Below are 19,614 nucleotides of genomic sequence, written 5' to 3'. Positions count from 1 at the left end.
GAGGCATAATAAAGAAATTGATTTTTTTTTTTTTTTTTTTTTTTATGTAGCCTCTGATCAAAGAATCCTTGTGATAGAACAGAGCCAGCAATTTTTCATCCCCTGTGTCAATGCTTTGATCTACAATAAGTAAATGCAAAAGAGAATCTGATGACACATCACAACTGCATCTGCTGGTATCTTGAACTACAGGCCTGTGTTGCAGAGATCTGTCAGCTCCCGCTCTGTCGCTCTACCTGGCACTCTGATGCTTCTTTGAAATAACATGCTGTTGGACATCATAACTGCCTCAATGATGAATAGCATAGTCATATGCCAACTGCATAGCAAGCATCCCAATGACATTGCTTTACTTTCTATCACCCTTAGAGTACTGATGACTCTAGGTAGTTCTGGATTGCTCTCCTTTTTACTTACTTTCAAAAAGACAATGTATATAATGACCTCTATGTTTAATTTATGCCCAGTTGTTTTCTTTGTTTCCTACTAACTTGAGGATATGTGGATATTCTGCTTTTTAAGTAAATATTTGAGAACTGCAGCAGTCAATAAGGTCAGTGTTATACGTACCCACTTTGAGTTTTCAGTCAGCTTTTGTTGTGAAAAGTAAAGGCAGGGATCCCTTTGGATGTAATTCTATGTGGCCTAACAAACTAAGACAGACATTCTCATATCTTTATGAACCAACATAGAACTTAAACAGATAAATGGTTGGATATTCAGACCATGGTCTCTAGATAAATCACTGATGTGTAATTCATTTAAATTTCCTTTCCAGTCAGTATAGAGAAGAGGACAATTTAGCAATCTTACATTATTCATATAATCTAACTTAGACATTTAAACTCCCTGAAAAGTTAAAGCATGCAATAGAATTTCTAAGAAATGTTAATATGCAGGAGCCAAGAGTACTACACTGCTGTGATGTGAAAGTAACTGTAGTTTCTGTATTGTAGTTGGTACTTTCTAAGAGAGAAAGCTTCATTGAGACTGACTTCCAGTTAAGTAGAGAATAAAAAGATCCTAGAAGGCCCAGTGCCTTTTTGTTTTTTTTTTCTGACCCACAAATTTTGCCTGAGACAGCTCTTTCTTTAGTATTTGTGTTTAACATGGCAAAAACTGACTATAGGCGAAGTCTCTGAATGCATCTCTCCTTCATTGTATGTGTATTACAGTGTATTTCTAGATGTGAAAATATATCAGTTCACAAAACTATAGCTGTGGTTTAAATGGGGTTGTGATTTTAAACTGTTGTCACTGGTGTTTTGGCTTCCATTGCCTTCTTACCACCTTATGCTTCCAGAGGTGATGTTTTACTGTGCTTTGCACTTTCATTTTTGGGGCACAGAAATCATAGATACTTACTTCTATCATTGGGCATGTTTACAGATAAATTTTAAAAGGTTTTTGAGTCTAGTTTCTCATGACTTCTGAAGGCAGAAAGACTACTGTAGAAATAGATGGAGGATGTCAAAGTCCTCTTAAAGAAAAAGAAAATTCTGGGTGTTGTTTTTTTTTTTACCTTAATAGTATTTCTCTGATTCACCTTGAGTGAATTAAGTGAAATACTTTAATGAGCAGATGTGACAGGCTGCAAAATCCTACAAAGTACAGAAAAATAATGATATTCAAGAAAGCACTCTTTGATAATTGTATGTTAAGTTTCAAGCCACAGACTCTGATTCTGATATTTTTGGTCATTAGTGGAGCAGATTAAAAACAAAACAAAAACATGCATCTGGGAAAGGTAATGAAATATTCTGTTTGATCTAGCAATTTCCTGTTTAACACCTCCACTTTGTGTTATTGATTTCTGTACATCACTGCCTGGATAATAATGTTATAAGATAAAACAACCCTAACAAAAGTATCAAAACAGTATTTGATGTCTCCACAAATGTTAAAATTGCTCCTTTCCCTCCCACCCACCCCCAAAACAAAGCAACAAGAAAAAATTGTCATTGAAAAGAAAGGTTGAAATCTAGTTTGAACTGTGTTTTGGGTTTTCCAGCATATTCAGTATTCCATATTGAAAATAAATAGAACTAGGAAAATTGTTTTCTATAGTGTCTCGTATTTCACTTTGTCACTGGTTAGCCAAAAAATGCCCCAGTCTAACAACCCAAAATCTTTTTAACAGCAGGTGATCCTGTTTACCTAAAAGAAACCACACAATTAAAACAGACCACAAGTCAATTTTACTACTATCTTTTGGACCTTTTGCTGTTTCCCTGAGTTATTTGGTAGCCAAAAATGAAATTGCTGAAATGCATACATTTCTGATTTTATTTTTGTGTTAATCGGGGGGGGGGGGGGGGGACGACGGACTATTTTCAATCAGTTTTTTTAATATTTTGAGATAATGTAAATAGATACTGTCAATACTAGGTGCTTACTCTTCCTTCTTTCTAATCCAGTCTTTATTCTAGTAGTGAATTCTGTTTAGGTACGTCTTATCAGCTTTTTTTTTGTTTCTTAGCTTTTCTGTTTTACAATTTTACCCTTTCCATCTAAAGTAGCGTTTTGTCTTCTGTGTCTCATTCTTAATATATGCTTTGCTTCTCTAGATATATTTTTTTCTAGAATTCATTGCCATTCAGGCATTAAGCTGTTAAAGTTTTTATAGAAATGTGTTCCTTCAGACATCCCTGCTCTGTACGTATTTCTGTCAGAATACATGTTGACACATGATTGCCTTCATAGCTGAAAATTTGGTGACAGACCTGCAGTTGTAAGAGATCAAAGCTGACTTCATCAGTGCCATGATGTTGCAGGTTAATTCTGATTTCTTCCATCTTTTTTCATTCTTGCTTGAGGTCGTTTAAAGATCACAGGATTTACTGAAAGCTCTCCTCTGACAGATGTGAATGTTTTCTATACTGACCAGTACTATAAAGTGAATAATTCAACTTTGATTGAATTATCACCGTAGCACATGTAACTAATAGTTGTATGAACTGTTTTTAACCAAATAGCGGCAAGGGTAATTTTCTCTATACACGAGTAACAGAATTCTTTACCAAATCCCTAGGTGCTGAATCTATTAAATATTCACACAACTGATGCAGCATGAATCTGTAAGTGGCACCCTCAGCAGTACTCTTCTTACAGACTCCTTCCTTGTCTTAGTCCAAAAGAAATTTTTCACTGTAATTTAGGTCTGCAGTTTTGATATGCTAGCCAGCAGTAGGTACTGGGCCACAGATTGTGTATGCAAATGGATAGCTTCCCTGCTGCTGGGCCACGGCTCCAAAATGCAACTGCAAAGTTATATAGATGCATGTGATACATTTAGTGAGAATTAATATATTACTAAAGCCAAACATCATTAAATATTATAGTTTCTATGGTGGAGATTACAACAAGAATACAGTACATCTTAAAAACATCGTATAGCTGGTATTGTGGCCTTCCAAGCACTTCATGAGGGGTGACACAAGGACAGAACAATTTTACTTCCCATGCATCTTTCTTCAGTCAGAATTCCCTTGTACTGTTGCCAGACCGCTTGCTATGGCTGTGCATGTCTGGTTTGCTCAAAGAGTAAATCACCTTTTCAGAAGACCTACTCTTTATTCAGTATTGCTTTGGTACAAATTCAACTGTAGCTAAATTTAATGCTGATCCAAGAACTGGAGGAAATGTGAGATACTAAAATATTTTGTTGAATATTAGAATTCCTTTCTGTATTTTAAAATTCAGAAGAAAAGAAACAAAGTGAAAAGATGCAAACAAGCCAGTGCTGCCAGTACCTTGGTATCTGCATGTGTTTGCAATATGAATGATGGTCACAGGCTCTGGTCAGACTGTTAGGGTTTTTGTGTCCATTGTAGCAGTGACTGAACTCATGAAAAGTATTTAATTAACTCTTTTGCCAAAATCCCCTCTAGTTTTAAGTTCAGGGCGTGCTTTTTTTTTTTTTTTTTTTTTTTTTTTTTATAGTGTTGTAGGAAATAATGAAGCAGTTATCACCTGTCCTTTAACGGAAATGTTTGGCTAAACCAAAAACTAGATACACGGTTTAGTGGCAACTTGGTATCCAAATAGTTCTTAAAGAACTAAGAGGTTAAACCACAACAGAAGTATAGTCTCAAAATTCACTAAATGCTTTCAGGGATACGTAGCCTCTCACTGGAGGTTTTGAAGTGAGTCAGGATGCCAATGAAAGGGACTTTGTCTACCTCATGCTGTATTTTTTTTTCATGTGTACATATGAAACCCACTATTACCGGTGCTACTTAGAATCGCAATACTTCAGAGCATAATAAGACATTTTCTTCTGAAGAGAAGTCTAGCACAACCATTTATTAGCTCTCAATTCTCCTTATACAGAAATGACCCTTCAAATCTTCATTTTGTCTAAAATGTAGTAGTATTTACATATTATAGGACTACTTCAATCTGTCAAAGAACAACATAACAAAAGTACGCTTACACTTTCTTGTCTGCCTCCACCACAGACTGTTGGTAAAGTTAATTTCCTTAGTTAATTGAGATCAATATTTAAAATCAGCCCCTCTGCAACTTGATCCTGAGCAAATAAGGATTTCTGCAGCGTATGCTTCAGAAGAGCAAACCTAGTAGCTGGTATAGGGGACAGGTATGAAAAGAACATTTAGTTTTTTCTCTCACATGCATACACCCTTTTTGCTTGATCACGGGCTACAAATAGTAGCTTTTATTTCTGAAATTAAAATATCTCTCTAAACTTAGGCTATTGAAGGAAATGGTCGATATTATTTGGGAAGTATCTGCTAGTAAGTAAAAACCAGATGATTATTGTAATGTTTAATGTGTTAATATTGAAAGTATAAATAGTAAGACTTAAGATACGCCATTTCTTCTTTAATTAGAGACAGAGTTCTGCATGACTGTAGGAAAGGGGTTAACATTAACATTCATAACCCTGAGTGGTCTGGGTGCTCTGTTGGACTTCAGTATTTTGTGTTCAGCCTGCACCCATGGAAATGACTACATGGTGAAAGGCTGTGGGGAATCAAACCCATAAAGCTTGAAGCACTGAAGTGCTGAAGTTGAAAAGAAATACTGTTTTCCTTTAACTTTATTCTGACAGGGCCTTGATTTCCAAAATTAAAATTAAAAATTAGTATTTCGAAGGGATCAAAGAAGTCTTGAGGGGCACATGTATGCACAAAAAGTGAAATCGAACATCTTGGGTTTAGAAACAGTCTCTGGTCCACTTAGGAATCGCAGGTGATAGCATCAGATCCAAGAGCAGAAGTCTTTTTCTCTAGCTTAGCATGAATTAAAAAATTGTCAGTGCATTTAAATTAGATTTCAGATACCTGCACATATTTTAATTGAAATAATGTGTAGATTAGCACAATTTAGGGTGACAAAAAAGGAGAGACAGACTCATTGGTAACTTTACTCTTCAGCCTTTTCCTTAACAGATCAGTCAGCTTATGTTAAAGATTTATCAACAAACTATCGAGGTGACTTAGCTGTAAAATACAGTCTTACGTGGAGATTGTTCTTTCTGTTGCTTGTATGATATAGGAAGTAAGGTTAAAAAAAAAAAAAAGACAAATGTCAGGTAGTATTTCTGCCAGCTGATTTGTTTTGACAGAGGGCATTCAGTGTAGAAAGAGTATAGAGGCAAATGAAGTACAAAATAAGGCTTGAAGGAATGCAACTGAGATGCAAGTGTACAGGTGATAGAAGGATAAAGTTAAAAACAAATGTTTAATGTAGTTTTGGAGCTGAAAAGGGACAGTGCAATGATTCCTGACCATTCAGTATCTGGTACCCATAACAGAGTTGTAAGAGCATGGAGAAAGGAATCCAGTCCTAATCATAATCAATGCAATATATGTAAACAGGCTTTGCCTTGTTGGTCAGTCCTTAAAAGTGAGGAAAACATAGTTCCCCTTCAGCATAGTAAATAGGTAAGTAGCTTTACTCTGGAAGACAGTTAATACTGAAGCTTTAAGTAAAAAGAAAAGGAACCAAAAAAACCAACAAAAAAGCCTCACCAACAACCCCCACCTTGTCAGTCATCCGTTGAAGGACATTGCATTTTTCTGAAGAGTATTTTTTGTTACACGTGTGATATGTGGGCTTTGAGAACATGAATGGTGGCCCTGATGGCAGGGAATGAGAAATTTCTATCTAGATGAATCACAGTAAGGCTTATCTGTGAACGTGTGGATTCTGACAAAATGAAAAAGTGCAATTACATCTAGACTTGCTTAAAAAAAATAAAAGGAGGGGAGAGTTTAGTTCTTATAAAAACTAAAGTTACTTCTGAGTATGCTCCACTGCGGAATTCTAGGCACCTTGAGATTTAGCACTGCAAGCTATTCAACAAAGTCATCTATTCAGAATGAAGTTATTCAGAACTTTGGGGCACTTCAGAGGCTTGAATGTCACAATTGTTTATATAAGACCTTTAAAGCTTATTTATGTCCCTAAATTCTTTTGAGCTTTGAATTAAAATCAAGTTAAGAGATGCTTGTGTAGGATACTGTGTCTTAGATGTGTTAGACCTGCTAGAAGGAAAAAGAACTGAAACTTGAACTTCAGTATAGGGAACACTTCCAAGACAGGAAAATTTATATTTGATGCTTAACAAGCAAGTAATAAATCAGACGTACATATTTGAAGTCCCCTGGAACTTTTTTATGGATTTGATCAAGGAAACTGAAACCAAATTCAAATGATATGGATAGCTCTAAGGAAGTATAATAAAATGTGGACTACTGTAGTGATAATAAAAGAAAGCAAAGGATTAAAAATCAAGTCTTGCTATAAAGAAATATAGAAGAATCCTGAAGATCCTTCACAAAAAAAATATTTCACAATTTTCATACCAAGCTGATTTGTTTGCCTGTAATTGAAAAAAGTATAGAAAATGGATAAAGTGCCACACTCATTGTCTTTAAGTTGGGGACAACTTACTGTTTATTATTTCTTTTATATATATATATTTATATATATATTTACATATTCCATGTCCTTTATAATTCCTTTACATAACAGGAACTATTTATTTCCCCCTTTCCAACTGCTCAATATTATGGACATTTCTGTATACTGGAGATTTTTGCAAAATCCAGGTATGAAAACAAGTCCATAAAAGTAGCATTGGAGCAGTCAGCATCTCAACCAATAGGTCCTGTAAGAACAGGTCCAAAAATCTCAAGAATTTAGTGCTTAAAACATTAGCATCTTCGATAGTTTTTTGGGTTTTTTTTTGTTTTTATTGATGATTGTTGAGGAGGGATGAGGCAAAATGAAGTAGGGAAATGAGGTGAATGCTAGTTAACTTTAGTTATATGTGGCAGATTCCCAGATACTCATTGCCTTCCAGAAGAAAATGTAAAAAGAATAATTTTGGAATTATAGCTGACTTTGCATACTGTGTTTCTTTCTGTAATCACTGAGAATTTAGCGGGAATAAGATTAGGCTTCTACATGGTAAAATATTGTAAAAGATATTTACTGGATGACTCTATTTTGAAGTCCTATGTTAAATGAAATAGTTTGTAATAGTGCTACAAAACTTAGAATAGAATTATAGTAGAATCTAGCTAATTAAGATGTTTGTATGTTTTCTTATTATTCACTGTGCCTTTTTCCCATTAGACTGCAACAGAATAGCTCTGCAGCATTTCATCAAAAGGATGCAATTCTTTGTAATGGCTTAAGTGTTTCTAGATTTATCACTGAAATAAAAAAATACCACACTTCCAAACTGAAGACATTATAAAAGGAAATTAATGGAGATCCTTTCCACTGCATCTTTCCTTTTACAAATCCGCATTGTTATTAATGCTGTACATTAATTCCACATGACTACATCTTTTCTTCAATGAGGATGAGATGTTAGAATATTGTGTGGTAGGTCTATAACCAGCCATTCTAATTTCCTCTGGTCAATATCCTCTCTAAAAAAATTTAATTCCAAATAATGAATGCAACAGTGCTTTAAAAATAGCCTGTCTCTGTTCTATTAATCTAATAACGTTAGATATAGCAGTTCTGTTGTAACATATATCTTGTATAGAGCACTAAACAACTCAGAAAAACATCTGTGAACTTTTTGCATTGAACTGGATTGCATCCTTGGAGAGTTTACAAGTCCTCATGATCACCGTTAAAGAGCTGTTAATGTGGAAGGAAGAGCTGTAATTCAGTGTTATCCTCTGACTGTTGGGACAATAATCCCGTTGTTTGGGTGTGGTTTTTTTGTTGTTTTTTTTTTTTTTAAGTCAGGGATGGTGTTCAGTTCTTAAGTAGACTAAGTTAGAAACCACAGTGATGCCTAGGCAACAGGAGGCATATAATTTGTGCTACTGATAAGCCTCTAGGCAATTTATTTTGACCTTTTGTATATTCTGCACAGAATAAAGATAAGACTAAACATTCACAAAGTGGTGTTCACTGCTACACTTCTTAAGTAGCAGCACTATTTTACTACTTCTTCTGACTTTGTATTTCCTTTAAATTCACCTGATAAAGGTATTTTAAGATTTCTGCACTTTAAGTAAAATAGCTTTACAAAGTACACAGAACCACTGCAATTTGTGGATTCTGAATTTATTTTAAAAAGCAAACACCCACCACCACACCCTACACATACACCGAACCTGGTAGTGCACTGGTACTTGCCCAGGAATGTTCTTCTCGTCTTTTCAGCTGTCAACTGAAAACAAAAATAATTTGGAAAATTATATATCACATTAGACCAGGAAGAACAAACAGAAGTTACACTATTTTTTTTTATAGTTTTGCTAGACCACAGGCAAAAATACAGATTTTTACAAATTTGTTGATGACTATATTGTGTTCAGATATGATTTTTCTTTAAATTTGAACTGCTTTTTTGTTGTTGTTCGACTTGTTTTAAGCTCTGATTGAGTCAAAATATACTGATACCACTTTAAAAGTTAAAGGTTATTTGCAACGAAGTGATGTACTGCTAAGGAAAACCAATTCTCATTAGCAAAGTTACATAATTCGTCTGGTTTTGCAGTCTTTGTAGCAGTATAAATAGAAACAAGAGGCTTATAATATGGTTAAAAATCAGAGTTAATGTGAAAAAAACTGTAGCAGAATAATACATGATTCTCAAAAGAGAAAAGGCAGATATGTCAGCTCAACATTTCATAATAAATGTGAAGTGAAAAAAGGGTGGCTATGACTCAAAATTGAGCCAGAGCCATTGAAAATGGCTATATTTCTCTACTGATAGTTTGAACTAAAGAAGAGTGAGTGCTTGGCCTGTGTTTTCACTGCACTTGCTACTCACTTAAGTGATAGGATAAGGATCTCGCTATACATTTTCACTACAAGGTGGTCTAAACTTCCTTGATTTTTTTATTTTCAATCCACTTCTGTCTTGTGATGGACTTTACACTAAGCAATGTAATTTTTTAACTAATGCTACAGTGTGACCAATGAATCTTCCACAATCTACTTAAAGCTTTCTGTAATTGAAACATCGTTTCATGTCTTTTAAGTAAATCTAAAATGAAAACGAAGGAAACAAGGAGCTCAGCATTTGTCAACTGAGATAACTATTGTAGACAAGGTTTTCCAACTAATTATTTCAATTACTAAGACAGAATTCCTAACTATATGTTGAGTGTATGAGCAGACGGTTTTGGACTCTTAATCAGTAGAGTGTATGGGGAACATGATAAAGTGGTCTTGAGAGGAAGAACTACAGGGTACTCCAAATCCTACAGTGGTTTGCAGGGTGGTAGCTGGCCACTGGAACCAGCACAAGGAATCAGATGTTTAACAAGCAGTTACCAAATTCCACGTTTGTGTGGCACTTTTTACTTCTAGATTGTAATGATTATATTGTAAAGAAAAAAGAAAACCAAGCAAAATCCAAACCAAAGTGTGTTTAATTATTTTACATATTTAGATCCTATCTCTTCTGTTCTAGCCGTTGATGATCAGTATAGTGTCCCCCAGTTACCTTGTTACCTGTGCTGGGGCATTGATTCAGTAGTGAGTCAGTGAAAAGGGAAGAGCTACTTAATCTCCATTACTGCTGCCTATAAAAACTGTGTTCCTTGGAGGACTACCATCCAGCTACTTGCCACGCAAAGCACTGCTTAATTTATGAGGCCTAACAGCAAGACAGTATGACTGCCAGTACTGTCTATGGCTGTTTGCAAATATTGGCAGTTTTGTCCTGTCTTCTTTTGTCTGTTATGGGTTGGGGCGGGTTTTGTAGTCTGTGGTACACTTGTTTTCAAATGACCTTAGACTGAAAAGTTTCTGAAACGACAATTCCATAACCAAAGAATTAGCACTGGTCTTCCACTTTTAAATTGATTCTGTACTCATAAATAAAATTACTTAGGGTGGATCAGCTTACTCTTTAGTAGCAGTAGTAAATAGTATAAAATTGCCACAGACAATTTTATATGGCTTTGGCAAACTGTGCAGAAGCATCCCAAGAGCATGCTGGAGCAAAGAATCAACTACTTCTAATCCTTCCAAACTTCAAATTGAAAAAATTGTAGGCTATTATATAGGATACTGCATAGGTTCCTATTTGGAAAGAATGTTTTGTTTGGGTTTTTTTTTTCCTTGTGACAGCAGGAACCTTCAAAAATTCACCCCAATAAGATAAAACTGTGTTGTGTAGTTACTTGAAATAGGATAGTAATTTCAAGGTGTCAGAAACTACACAATAAGGAAGTATGCTCTGTAAGTCTTAAAAAAAAATCTTTAAGAAAGTGTTTGACAGTCTGTTTTCTCTGATCCAAGAGCTCTGAAAGACCTGCAATATTATAAGTTTGATATTTCAGATTAGCAAGTAGTTTTATTAAACTTACTAGCTTAAAACAGATTTTTATTGATATTATGTAAAGTATCTCTTCACTGCATATTTAAAAAAAAAAATAGCGTAAAAGAAATTATGTAAAATATGATGCAAAAATTTCCTGTGTGCATTTACTTAATCTTGGGTATCTCTTGGTTTAAAACAAAACATTGATTTGCCGTAATTTGTATGAATGTAAGAAGAGGAGTGAGAATGAGAAACATAATTGTGCAAAGAAGTGGGAGGCATAGATATGTGATCTGCTTCAGGCTATCTTTGGTTTAATGAGTCTCACTATTAAGTTAGTGAAATTCAAATGTTCGACAGCTAGGTGAAGAGAGATATCAATATTTCCTACAGTGGGTGAAGTTTTGAGTAAAACTATGGCTGTCAGAATTCTCTTTCTCAGTCTTTTTCTCTTTTTGGTGGTGTCAGTACCTTCGTTATCAAATGAAAGGGAAAACCTTGCCACTGCTATAAATCAATGGTAAACAAACTCACTACTAGATCCAGATAGTCAAATTGAGCTTCTTGGGACAGAACTGGGAACTCAGCTGCAAAACAAGAAACTGATTCTGATAGTGACTGGTTAACACATCCTTGGTGGAACTCGCCTGGCTGATGAGCTCCAACAGCAGCTCTAAGCCAATCTCTTAAGATGACACCTTCAGCTAGCTCCCATGGGGCAAGTGAGCAATGAAGAACGCAGGAAGAATATTGAGCCATAAATGTCCCCCAAAACACTCTATCTTGGAAGTAAAGCTGGTGTTGATATAGAAAACTAATGAGTTTTGTGCTTGAAATACTTTTTAGATATATCTTCTCCACAAAACAACTGAAGGTCTATTCTAACATAAAATGTGGAGTGTTGCAGAATTGTTGCGTATGGAACAACATGTGCTGGAATAAGACAAAATTCTTGTCTCTTAATAAAAATGTTTGCAATTATCCTGAGGTCCCTTTAAAATTATTAGGACAAAAAAGTATGATGAAATATTATATAACTAATTATCTAAGGCTGTGACTTAATTGACAATAAGCTGTTACTTTGAAACTTTCCATGGTATAGCTTGCCATGACATTAATCTTAAATGTACTTCATCCTTATTTGTAGGAGTTATGCATATGTAGGAGATTTTGTATCTTAAAAATGAAGTAGTAAAAATTTTACAGGGCACTTTGGATTAAATTAAGTTCTTTAATCTGTACGCAATTGCTTGAAATAATGATGATGTTACTTCCCTCTGAGAATGGAAGGCTCAGTGGATCCAGAGATCTGGTGTCTCCTTTTTTTTTTTTACTTCTGGAGAAAAAAGCATAAAGCTTATAAAGCCTAAGATATCAGAGCTAAGAATGGCTGAGGATAGTATCTGGGCAATGGGATCTAGATCCAGATCTCAGCATATGTCCCTGATCATCCATTGTAATGCACACAAAAAAGGTTAACAGAATGCATCATTTCAGTGTTCATCTAATGTTTGAATGAAGAAACTAGCATAGCTAGGTGTAAAACCTAAGGAATGATTAAATGCTTTGCTAAACTGGGGATTGGGAGGGTATCTTCTCATAATATTCAAATATCTACAGTGGTATTTGTATCAGAGGTTTGTTTTTTTGTTTTTTTTTTTTCTTGTGTAAATAAAGTAGAATTGGTTATTGATAGAAAGGGGAGAAAACCTAAAAAGATGTAATATTTTGAAAAGAAATTCCAAACTGTGGGCAAAGTTTTCTTCGAAATAATTCTTTGTTTTCAGTTGCATCTTCCACATGTGATTACTTTTTCTGACTTGATTCTCAGTGATTCCCTTTTCTGTGCTTGGAAGATGAGAAAGCAACTAATTAAGGAACAGGAATGGCTCTAGCTGTGAGTGTACGATTACATTAAGAGTAAACGATGTCCCCAGAGCAGCATTAGGTTGTGGCTAAGGTGTGGGGAAGACTCCTCTGCCTCTCAAATAAAGCATTTTTCTGCTCTAGAAGACCTTTTTCTCCCACACCTGTATCTGAAAGAACATGATGATGTCCTTCCATACACTTAAAATTGCTGCTTTCAAAACTCTGGCAATTTACTGCAACAAATGTTTACCTCTATCACAGCAATTTGTATTTCTTGCTCTCTTTTGTTCTGCTTTTTCTATTGGAACAATACATCACGGGGGTTTATTCTTGTTGTTTAACCTGTTTGTCCTAGTCCCCAATTCCAGGCTGCCTTTATCACAAAGGAAAGGCATTGCCGGGCGATATTCAGTGTCAGGATTTCTATTGAAACATTGAAATCAAAAGTAAAACAAATACCTAATTCTTACCTATATTTAACTTTCTAAGTTATTTTGTTCTGGCCTATTTACAATTCCTAAGACCTGTTATAGCTATTAGAAATGGAGATTTAGAGTTCAAAGCAATGATTTTCTTCTCAGTGTTATCCTAAATTGCAACTTGGTTTTCTGAATCTAGGGCTAATTCTTTTGGGGCAGACTGCTCTGTTTTCATTTCCATTTCTTTATACCTATGCTCCATTTTACTGGATTTTTCTCTTGGATTGTAAGTAGCAAATGCTTTTGATAGGTCCCAGTAGAGCTAAGTACTAAAAGGTCCTAATTAATGCACATTTGATGGAGCTGAGTGACTTGTGTGCAGAAAGGATATCTTCCCTTTGAAACTAGTCAGTATTCAGCTTTTAGCTGTCCTTCATCCCAGAGGAAGTTTTTTATAGTGTTGTTAATATGCTTATTGCAAGAAGGTACATTGTAAAAAATAGATTTGGTCAAGTTTGACCTGTTGTACACAATTGATTTTCCGAAAAGGCTGGGATGCAAGTAATGGGGCTAGCTATTTTGCCTTTCTAGCTTTATGGGACCAAACTCTTCTTCAGTTTTTCTCATGTGCCAGTATTACATGGCATGTAAATAACAGATAGGAAATCACTATTTTAATAAACAGCTGTTACAAAAAAAATTATAAATACATTCTTTTTCATTGTCTCTAATTTCATACCATTATTAACTCAGGGGTATTTGTTTTAAATATATATTTGCTCTTTAGCCAGTGTCTGCATCTTATAGAGCTCTACTGCTGAACTTGCTGCTCAAAAGATGCACTTTGGGGGCATTAAGTTTGTGAATACAAATAAACAGATGACATGTATTTCAAGCCTGTGTTGTAGGATTCTGAAATGAAGAAGTATGGAAGCACAGTGAATATTTTTGAGACCTAATATTTTTGTCTCTATGCCTAAAAAAAAAAAACAACCCTTAGAAATCAAAATTATTGCTCATAATTTATACAATATGATGACTAGAGTAACTTATTTCTGGGATTTCACAAAGGTACAGTTGCTTGTCTGGGTAAATGTAGGTTTATGTCTTTTATCTGTTAAAACAAAGATCCAAATGCAAAACTTAAACCTGAAGGACATCCTGTGGATTTGTGATATTTCCTAAAGCAATTGTAAATAATGAACAAATGACTGGATTAGTACAATGAGACCCATTGTAAATGTAGCATTTTCATGTGTGACAGATAGAATCTTGCACTCTGTATTTTTAAATGCTTTTTAAAAGAAACACACTTTTGCTCAGTCCACTTGTTTCAAAGATCAGAAACAATAAGGCACATTTCTAGCCATAGTGCTTTGTCAAGTGTGTTCAGAACTTAAAATGATATGGTTTTAAAAAAAAAAAAAATCACAGATGTTTATGTGGGTGATTTCTGTGGTCAATAGGCCCAGTTTTTCAATGTTTTCTGCAGAGGCATTAAAACAAGATTTGTACCTAAAATTTTACAAGGCTTGGAGAATAACAGAAGTGCAGTGTCCAGAGATTTTAGGTATTCCCAAATTCAGAAAAATAAACTTAAGTGAGAATACCCTGAGCAGTAGAATCGGGCAAAGTGGAGCACTGTGGAGTCTCAGCTGCAGTAATTAAAAATGTTACAATCCTTTAATGATCTAAATATTAAAAAAAAAAAAAAAGCTACAAGCTCTGGTTCAACAGAACAGGAGGATGGTTTAGTCTCTACCTTCAGCACAGCTGAAGCATACATGTACTAGGAGATTAGCATTGAGTTCTCTTATGCTGAGAAGGGCAATACTAAAAGTATCTCTTACTTCTTGGGGAATGGGATCTGGTCTTTACTGAATTCACTCATATGAAATGCAGCCTTTCTTTGGTGCCTCCAAACAATAAATAAAACTGAGGGTAGTGCAGACAGAATTGCTTCCATGTGAAGCTGTCAGGCAACAAATTCTTGTTGCAGTTATAATTAACTTGAATGTTCATGAGAACCTACCTTTTGTATTGTTAGGAAACCTGTCTTTGGGCAGATAAACATATATATAATACATATAGAAGAATATCTACAAAATAGGTAAAAAAATCATTAAAAATACAGGTGGATGTTGCAATGACTTAATGACTTGAAGGTATGATAGAAAAATATCTTTACATATTCTGCAAATGAATTAGGAGTAAACTTTCAAAATGTCACAAAGCAGACTGTTATCAACATGTATCAACATCCTCAAGCTACTCATTGGCAATAAATTTCAGTAGAAATTTTTATGGCTTTTAGAGCTTATCTGCAATTTGTAATAAGCTTTGTGCATGGCCCATTATTTTATGACTGAGAACAACTGTCAAATTAATGTATTTGTAATGTCAGGAGTTTCATTACAACATGACCGCAGGCTGAAGGCTAGGTGCTAAACTGCTGCTAGGTTTATGTCTTTTGACCATACTTCTACAAAAAGGGCCATGTAACTCGCTGCTTTTGTTACTTATTCTTTACCTTTTTTAATTAATAATTTAACTTACATTTCTTATAGCCTCATTATCACTCCACTATTTCATTAACTAATCATTATAGCATTGCAGTTTATAGCTTTACAGGCAAGGAGACTAGAAGTACGAACCAGTAGCTTTGAGTTACGTAGCAAGAGCTCTGATTTGCAAGCAGAGCCTGCAGCAGTGTGAATTTTTATGTCATTAGAAATCTTCTCATCTTTCTTTTTTTATTTAAAACAGAAGAAAAGATTTTAATTCTTTCTCAGAATGATTCATATCCTGTGGATTTTTCCTATTAGGCAATGAAGCTATGATATTAAGATTGAGTATATAAATAATTCTCATAATTCACACAGAAGAAAGAGAAATAATTACCTCTGAACATTTCATTATGAATGGAATTCTGTCAAAAACTTAAAGGAGGCATTAATACAAATTAAGGTCTTAGGAACTCTTATTTTAAATACTTAATCCTGTATTTTATTTAACTTTTGCCAGACCAATAAGATTATTTTTTTTATATCAGCAAAATGAATTGCTGTGCTGGAAAAATATTAAAATCTAAAATTTCTATGATGAACAAATATTTTATATTTTATTATTTCTGTCATTGCAGTGTAGCTGAACTTGTATAAGTTACCAGCTCTGCAGAGCTGACCATAAACTTTGAGTCTTCAGATTTCATAAATATTTGCTTAACAGAAGAATACAGCTCACAGTGATTCTGCAAGGTAGTCTCAACTTGCTTGTCTTTTACATTACAGTCACAGTATATTGAAAGATGAAATAAAGTTATATGCTTTTATTCTTGAAAAACTGTAAATCTAATGACATCTGCTGGGAAAAAGGAAATTATTGCTCTTAGAGGTGCTGATACTTTAGTTTGAATAGAAATCAAGAGAAGTGGAAGGTTCTCTGTTACAACAGATTCCAGTTCATATTGATGAAGACAAGTTGGCGTGATACTAATCTACCTGAGGAATCTCTTGCATGCGCTTATGCATGTGAGTATTATTTCAGCAAAAGTCAAGATGTACCCTAATTTTTAAAATTACCTGGTTTAGTCTTCAGGTTGAGGCCCACAGTTGCTCTGCTAATTACTTCTGATTGGTGTAAGTTGAGCTTCTCTTCTGCTCTTCAAAAGCATAACTGCAGTCAGGCGGAAGCTTGTGCTTGTACACAAATTCATAAGCCTAAAGAGAGATGAAGAGAAATATTCCTGCTATTTACAGGAATATTCTTATCACAAGGCACGTCAAACAATTCAACCTTATTCTACCAATGAAGTTGTGTACAGAATGTACAGCTGAAACTACTGAAATTTATGTGGGATTCCTATAAAAGTTTGTGCAATATCTTCTGAAACACTTTGCTTAACTTCCTAATGATAAAGCAGAAAATAAAAAGGAATATCTCTTATTTTAGTCATTCAGAGCCCACTGAGTAAAAGGAGTTTTGGCCTTGACACCAATGACATCCAGACAAAGGAAATGCTGCTTTAGATCTTTGAATTGTTTGGAGCAGCAAGTTGGATAGAGATTTTTCATTATGATACAGCACCAGTGTTACATTATTATACTGTAAAATTACTTGTTAAATTGCAGCTAGTTCTTCAAAGAGTCAGCAACATTCTCCCATAATGAGGTAGAAGGCTAAAAACCTTAGCGATGCAGAACCTTTTCAGTTCTTCCTTGGTTTCTTTGGAGTTCTGTGTGCTGGCAGTCTCAGATTACGGTTCTGTGTGTCATGTGCAGCAGTATCCATTGCAATTAGCTGTGAAAGGATACACGGGAAGCAAAGCAAGTTTAAAACCCCCATCCGTACACACTATCCCCCAGCCCTGCTTTGCGATGTGAATAATATAGATTTATTTTTCCCACACATCAGTCTTCCAGTCAGAGTGCCTACCAACATCTTGCCTTTTGTTTACCAAAAGCATATCCCTATACTTAAAAATCAGTAGTGACTGAGAGACAGTTCCTTAGTTACTACTTCTTAAAATGAAATAAAATATTACCCAAATAACTGATTTCTTCATAGAAATGTTTACTTCTGCTACAGTCAATCATAATTTATGAGCACAATCTTAAAAGGTACGTGTGTAACTTGCAGAGGTATGGAGCAAAAGCCAACCCTGAAGGTTTCTGTGCATCTTGCTCCTCTTTTTAATACCCTGAGGACAAATTACATAATCATACTTCCATCTTATAAATTAGTTGCATGACTTTGCTGCTGTCCACGTATTGTTTGTCTGCTTTCTGGAGAGGCGCTCCTTGTTGAACACGCAGGAAGGTTAATGTAGTGTTTGAAGCTGCATGGGACCAAAGGGTCTGAAGTAGCAAGGTCTAAGATTTTGTAGGTGCTGCCTGAAGGAAACATTCATATAAAATGTGCTGCAGCCTTAAAGGATGAGTAAGAATTCTTGATGGATTTTGACAAGGTTTCTTTCCTGTCTGGTCTCTGTAAGAAGGCAGGAGTTAGAGGTGACTCTTTTTAGTTTTGCCTGGGTTCTCTAAAAGATGTTGTTCAGCTTCTGAACATCTCGCAATAGTTTGTCAGCTGTCACTGTGTTGGTCCATCCTAAATGCTGACTTTCAGAGCAGTTATGATTTTGACTATAGCAATACAGCGTCTTTATCCTTCTGTTTTCGAGTATTTATGTTCTAACATCTCATTATTTAGTAGCCACTGCTAAAATTTAAATTATTTTTTTTGCACAGTACTTGTGATATGGCAATTATTTGCAAAATGGCATCAAATACATGTTTATAGTGGAATAACTTTAATGAATAAAACTCTATTTACTCCCCTTCCTTTTTGTGCTGATCCATAGTGTAATCCCCCATAACAAGTCATATGTCTTTTCAAGCCTGTCCACTGTATAAAATCTTGGCACTGGGTGGTTCCATTTGTTGCATGTCAAGAATCTATTATGTAGTTAGAAAAAGGTACGGATGAAAGCAATTAAAACAATTAGAGAGATGCAGCAGCTGCTTTCCAAGGGCAAACTGAAAAATTCAGGACTGATTTATGTAAGGTGGGCATGGAACTAAATACTAGAATTGGGGTGCATTCATTGATGCTAGTGGGAGGTTGGTTTTCGAATAAATAAAAGTCAATAGTTTTCAGTCAGTGAAAAGCTCAGTTCTAAGCTTGCAAATAATGCTTTTTCCATAATCATATTAGTAATTTTTCAGCAGTATCAGGTATTTTGAACAAATTGCAAAGAATTAGTCTTTCTCACAGACACTGTGAAAGGCTGAGATTTTTATTCCATTATTGCACTTGGAGTTGGTTTTTTACTCAAAAAGTAGATGGCATTAGGCATTCAAAAATTTTGCATAAATTTTGCAAAATTATGACTCACCTATGAAAAAAATTAATATTAGTATTGAATATATGTATTTATCTGCTAAGAATGCTTTAAAAAAAAAAGCAAACAACTTCCAACAAAATGACAACGTTGCTCTGATTTTGAAGATTTGATGAAAAAGAAAAGGTGCAATGGGAACTTTTACAAAGATCTTAACATGATTTCAACCTGTAAAAAGCTACTGATGTGCCTAGATTTCAAGAAACTTTTCAGATCAGTCCTATTTTCCAACAGTCAATTGGTCTAGACTTTGAGGAGTTTACAAATAAATGCAGAATCTCAATAAAAATTAAGATGTGAAAATCGATGTATTGTTGGTGACGTATTCAGCTTCCAACTGTGACAGTGGATATTTCATGCTGCCAGACTGTTCAAAATTATCCCTGTGAAAGGAAAAGTATTTGAACAGGAAAGTATTTGAGCAAATATTTTCACGTCCAGGAAGGAACTAGATACTTCCTCCTGTGATCATAGAAACAGTCCCCAAATCTTTGCATGAACTTAACAGCATGTTTGGGGGAGGCATAGAAATTATTGAAAAGAAAGAGCTGCTTTTGCAAAATAAAAGCAGTGCTGGGGACAGCCCTAAAATAAGGGGACTCTCCCCACCTCAAAGCACCATTGTCCACACCCAGATAGGATCCTTACCATGG

At 34.9% G+C, this 19,614-nt stretch overlaps 1 long non-coding RNA gene across 1 annotated transcript in view; it reads right to left on the bottom strand.

Annotated features, from left to right (window-relative positions):
• LOC308053676 overlaps positions 1–18,479 on the bottom strand; it is a 53,295-nt gene extending 34,816 nt beyond the window's left edge. Inside the window, exon 1 of the long non-coding RNA XR_013923758.1 lies at positions 8,631–18,479. This is a non-coding gene — a long non-coding RNA (uncharacterized lncRNA). The remainder of the gene's footprint in view (positions 1–8,630) is intronic.
• Between the last annotated feature and the right edge of the window lie 1,135 nt (positions 18,480–19,614).

Source organism: Falco punctatus (genome assembly GCF_963210335.1).
Source record: "Falco punctatus genome assembly, chromosome: 15".
NCBI classification, from domain to species: Eukaryota; Metazoa; Chordata; class Aves; order Falconiformes; family Falconidae; genus Falco; species Falco punctatus.
Note: the sequence above shows the minus strand (reverse complement) of the source record. Positions and strands in the feature narration are given on the sequence as shown.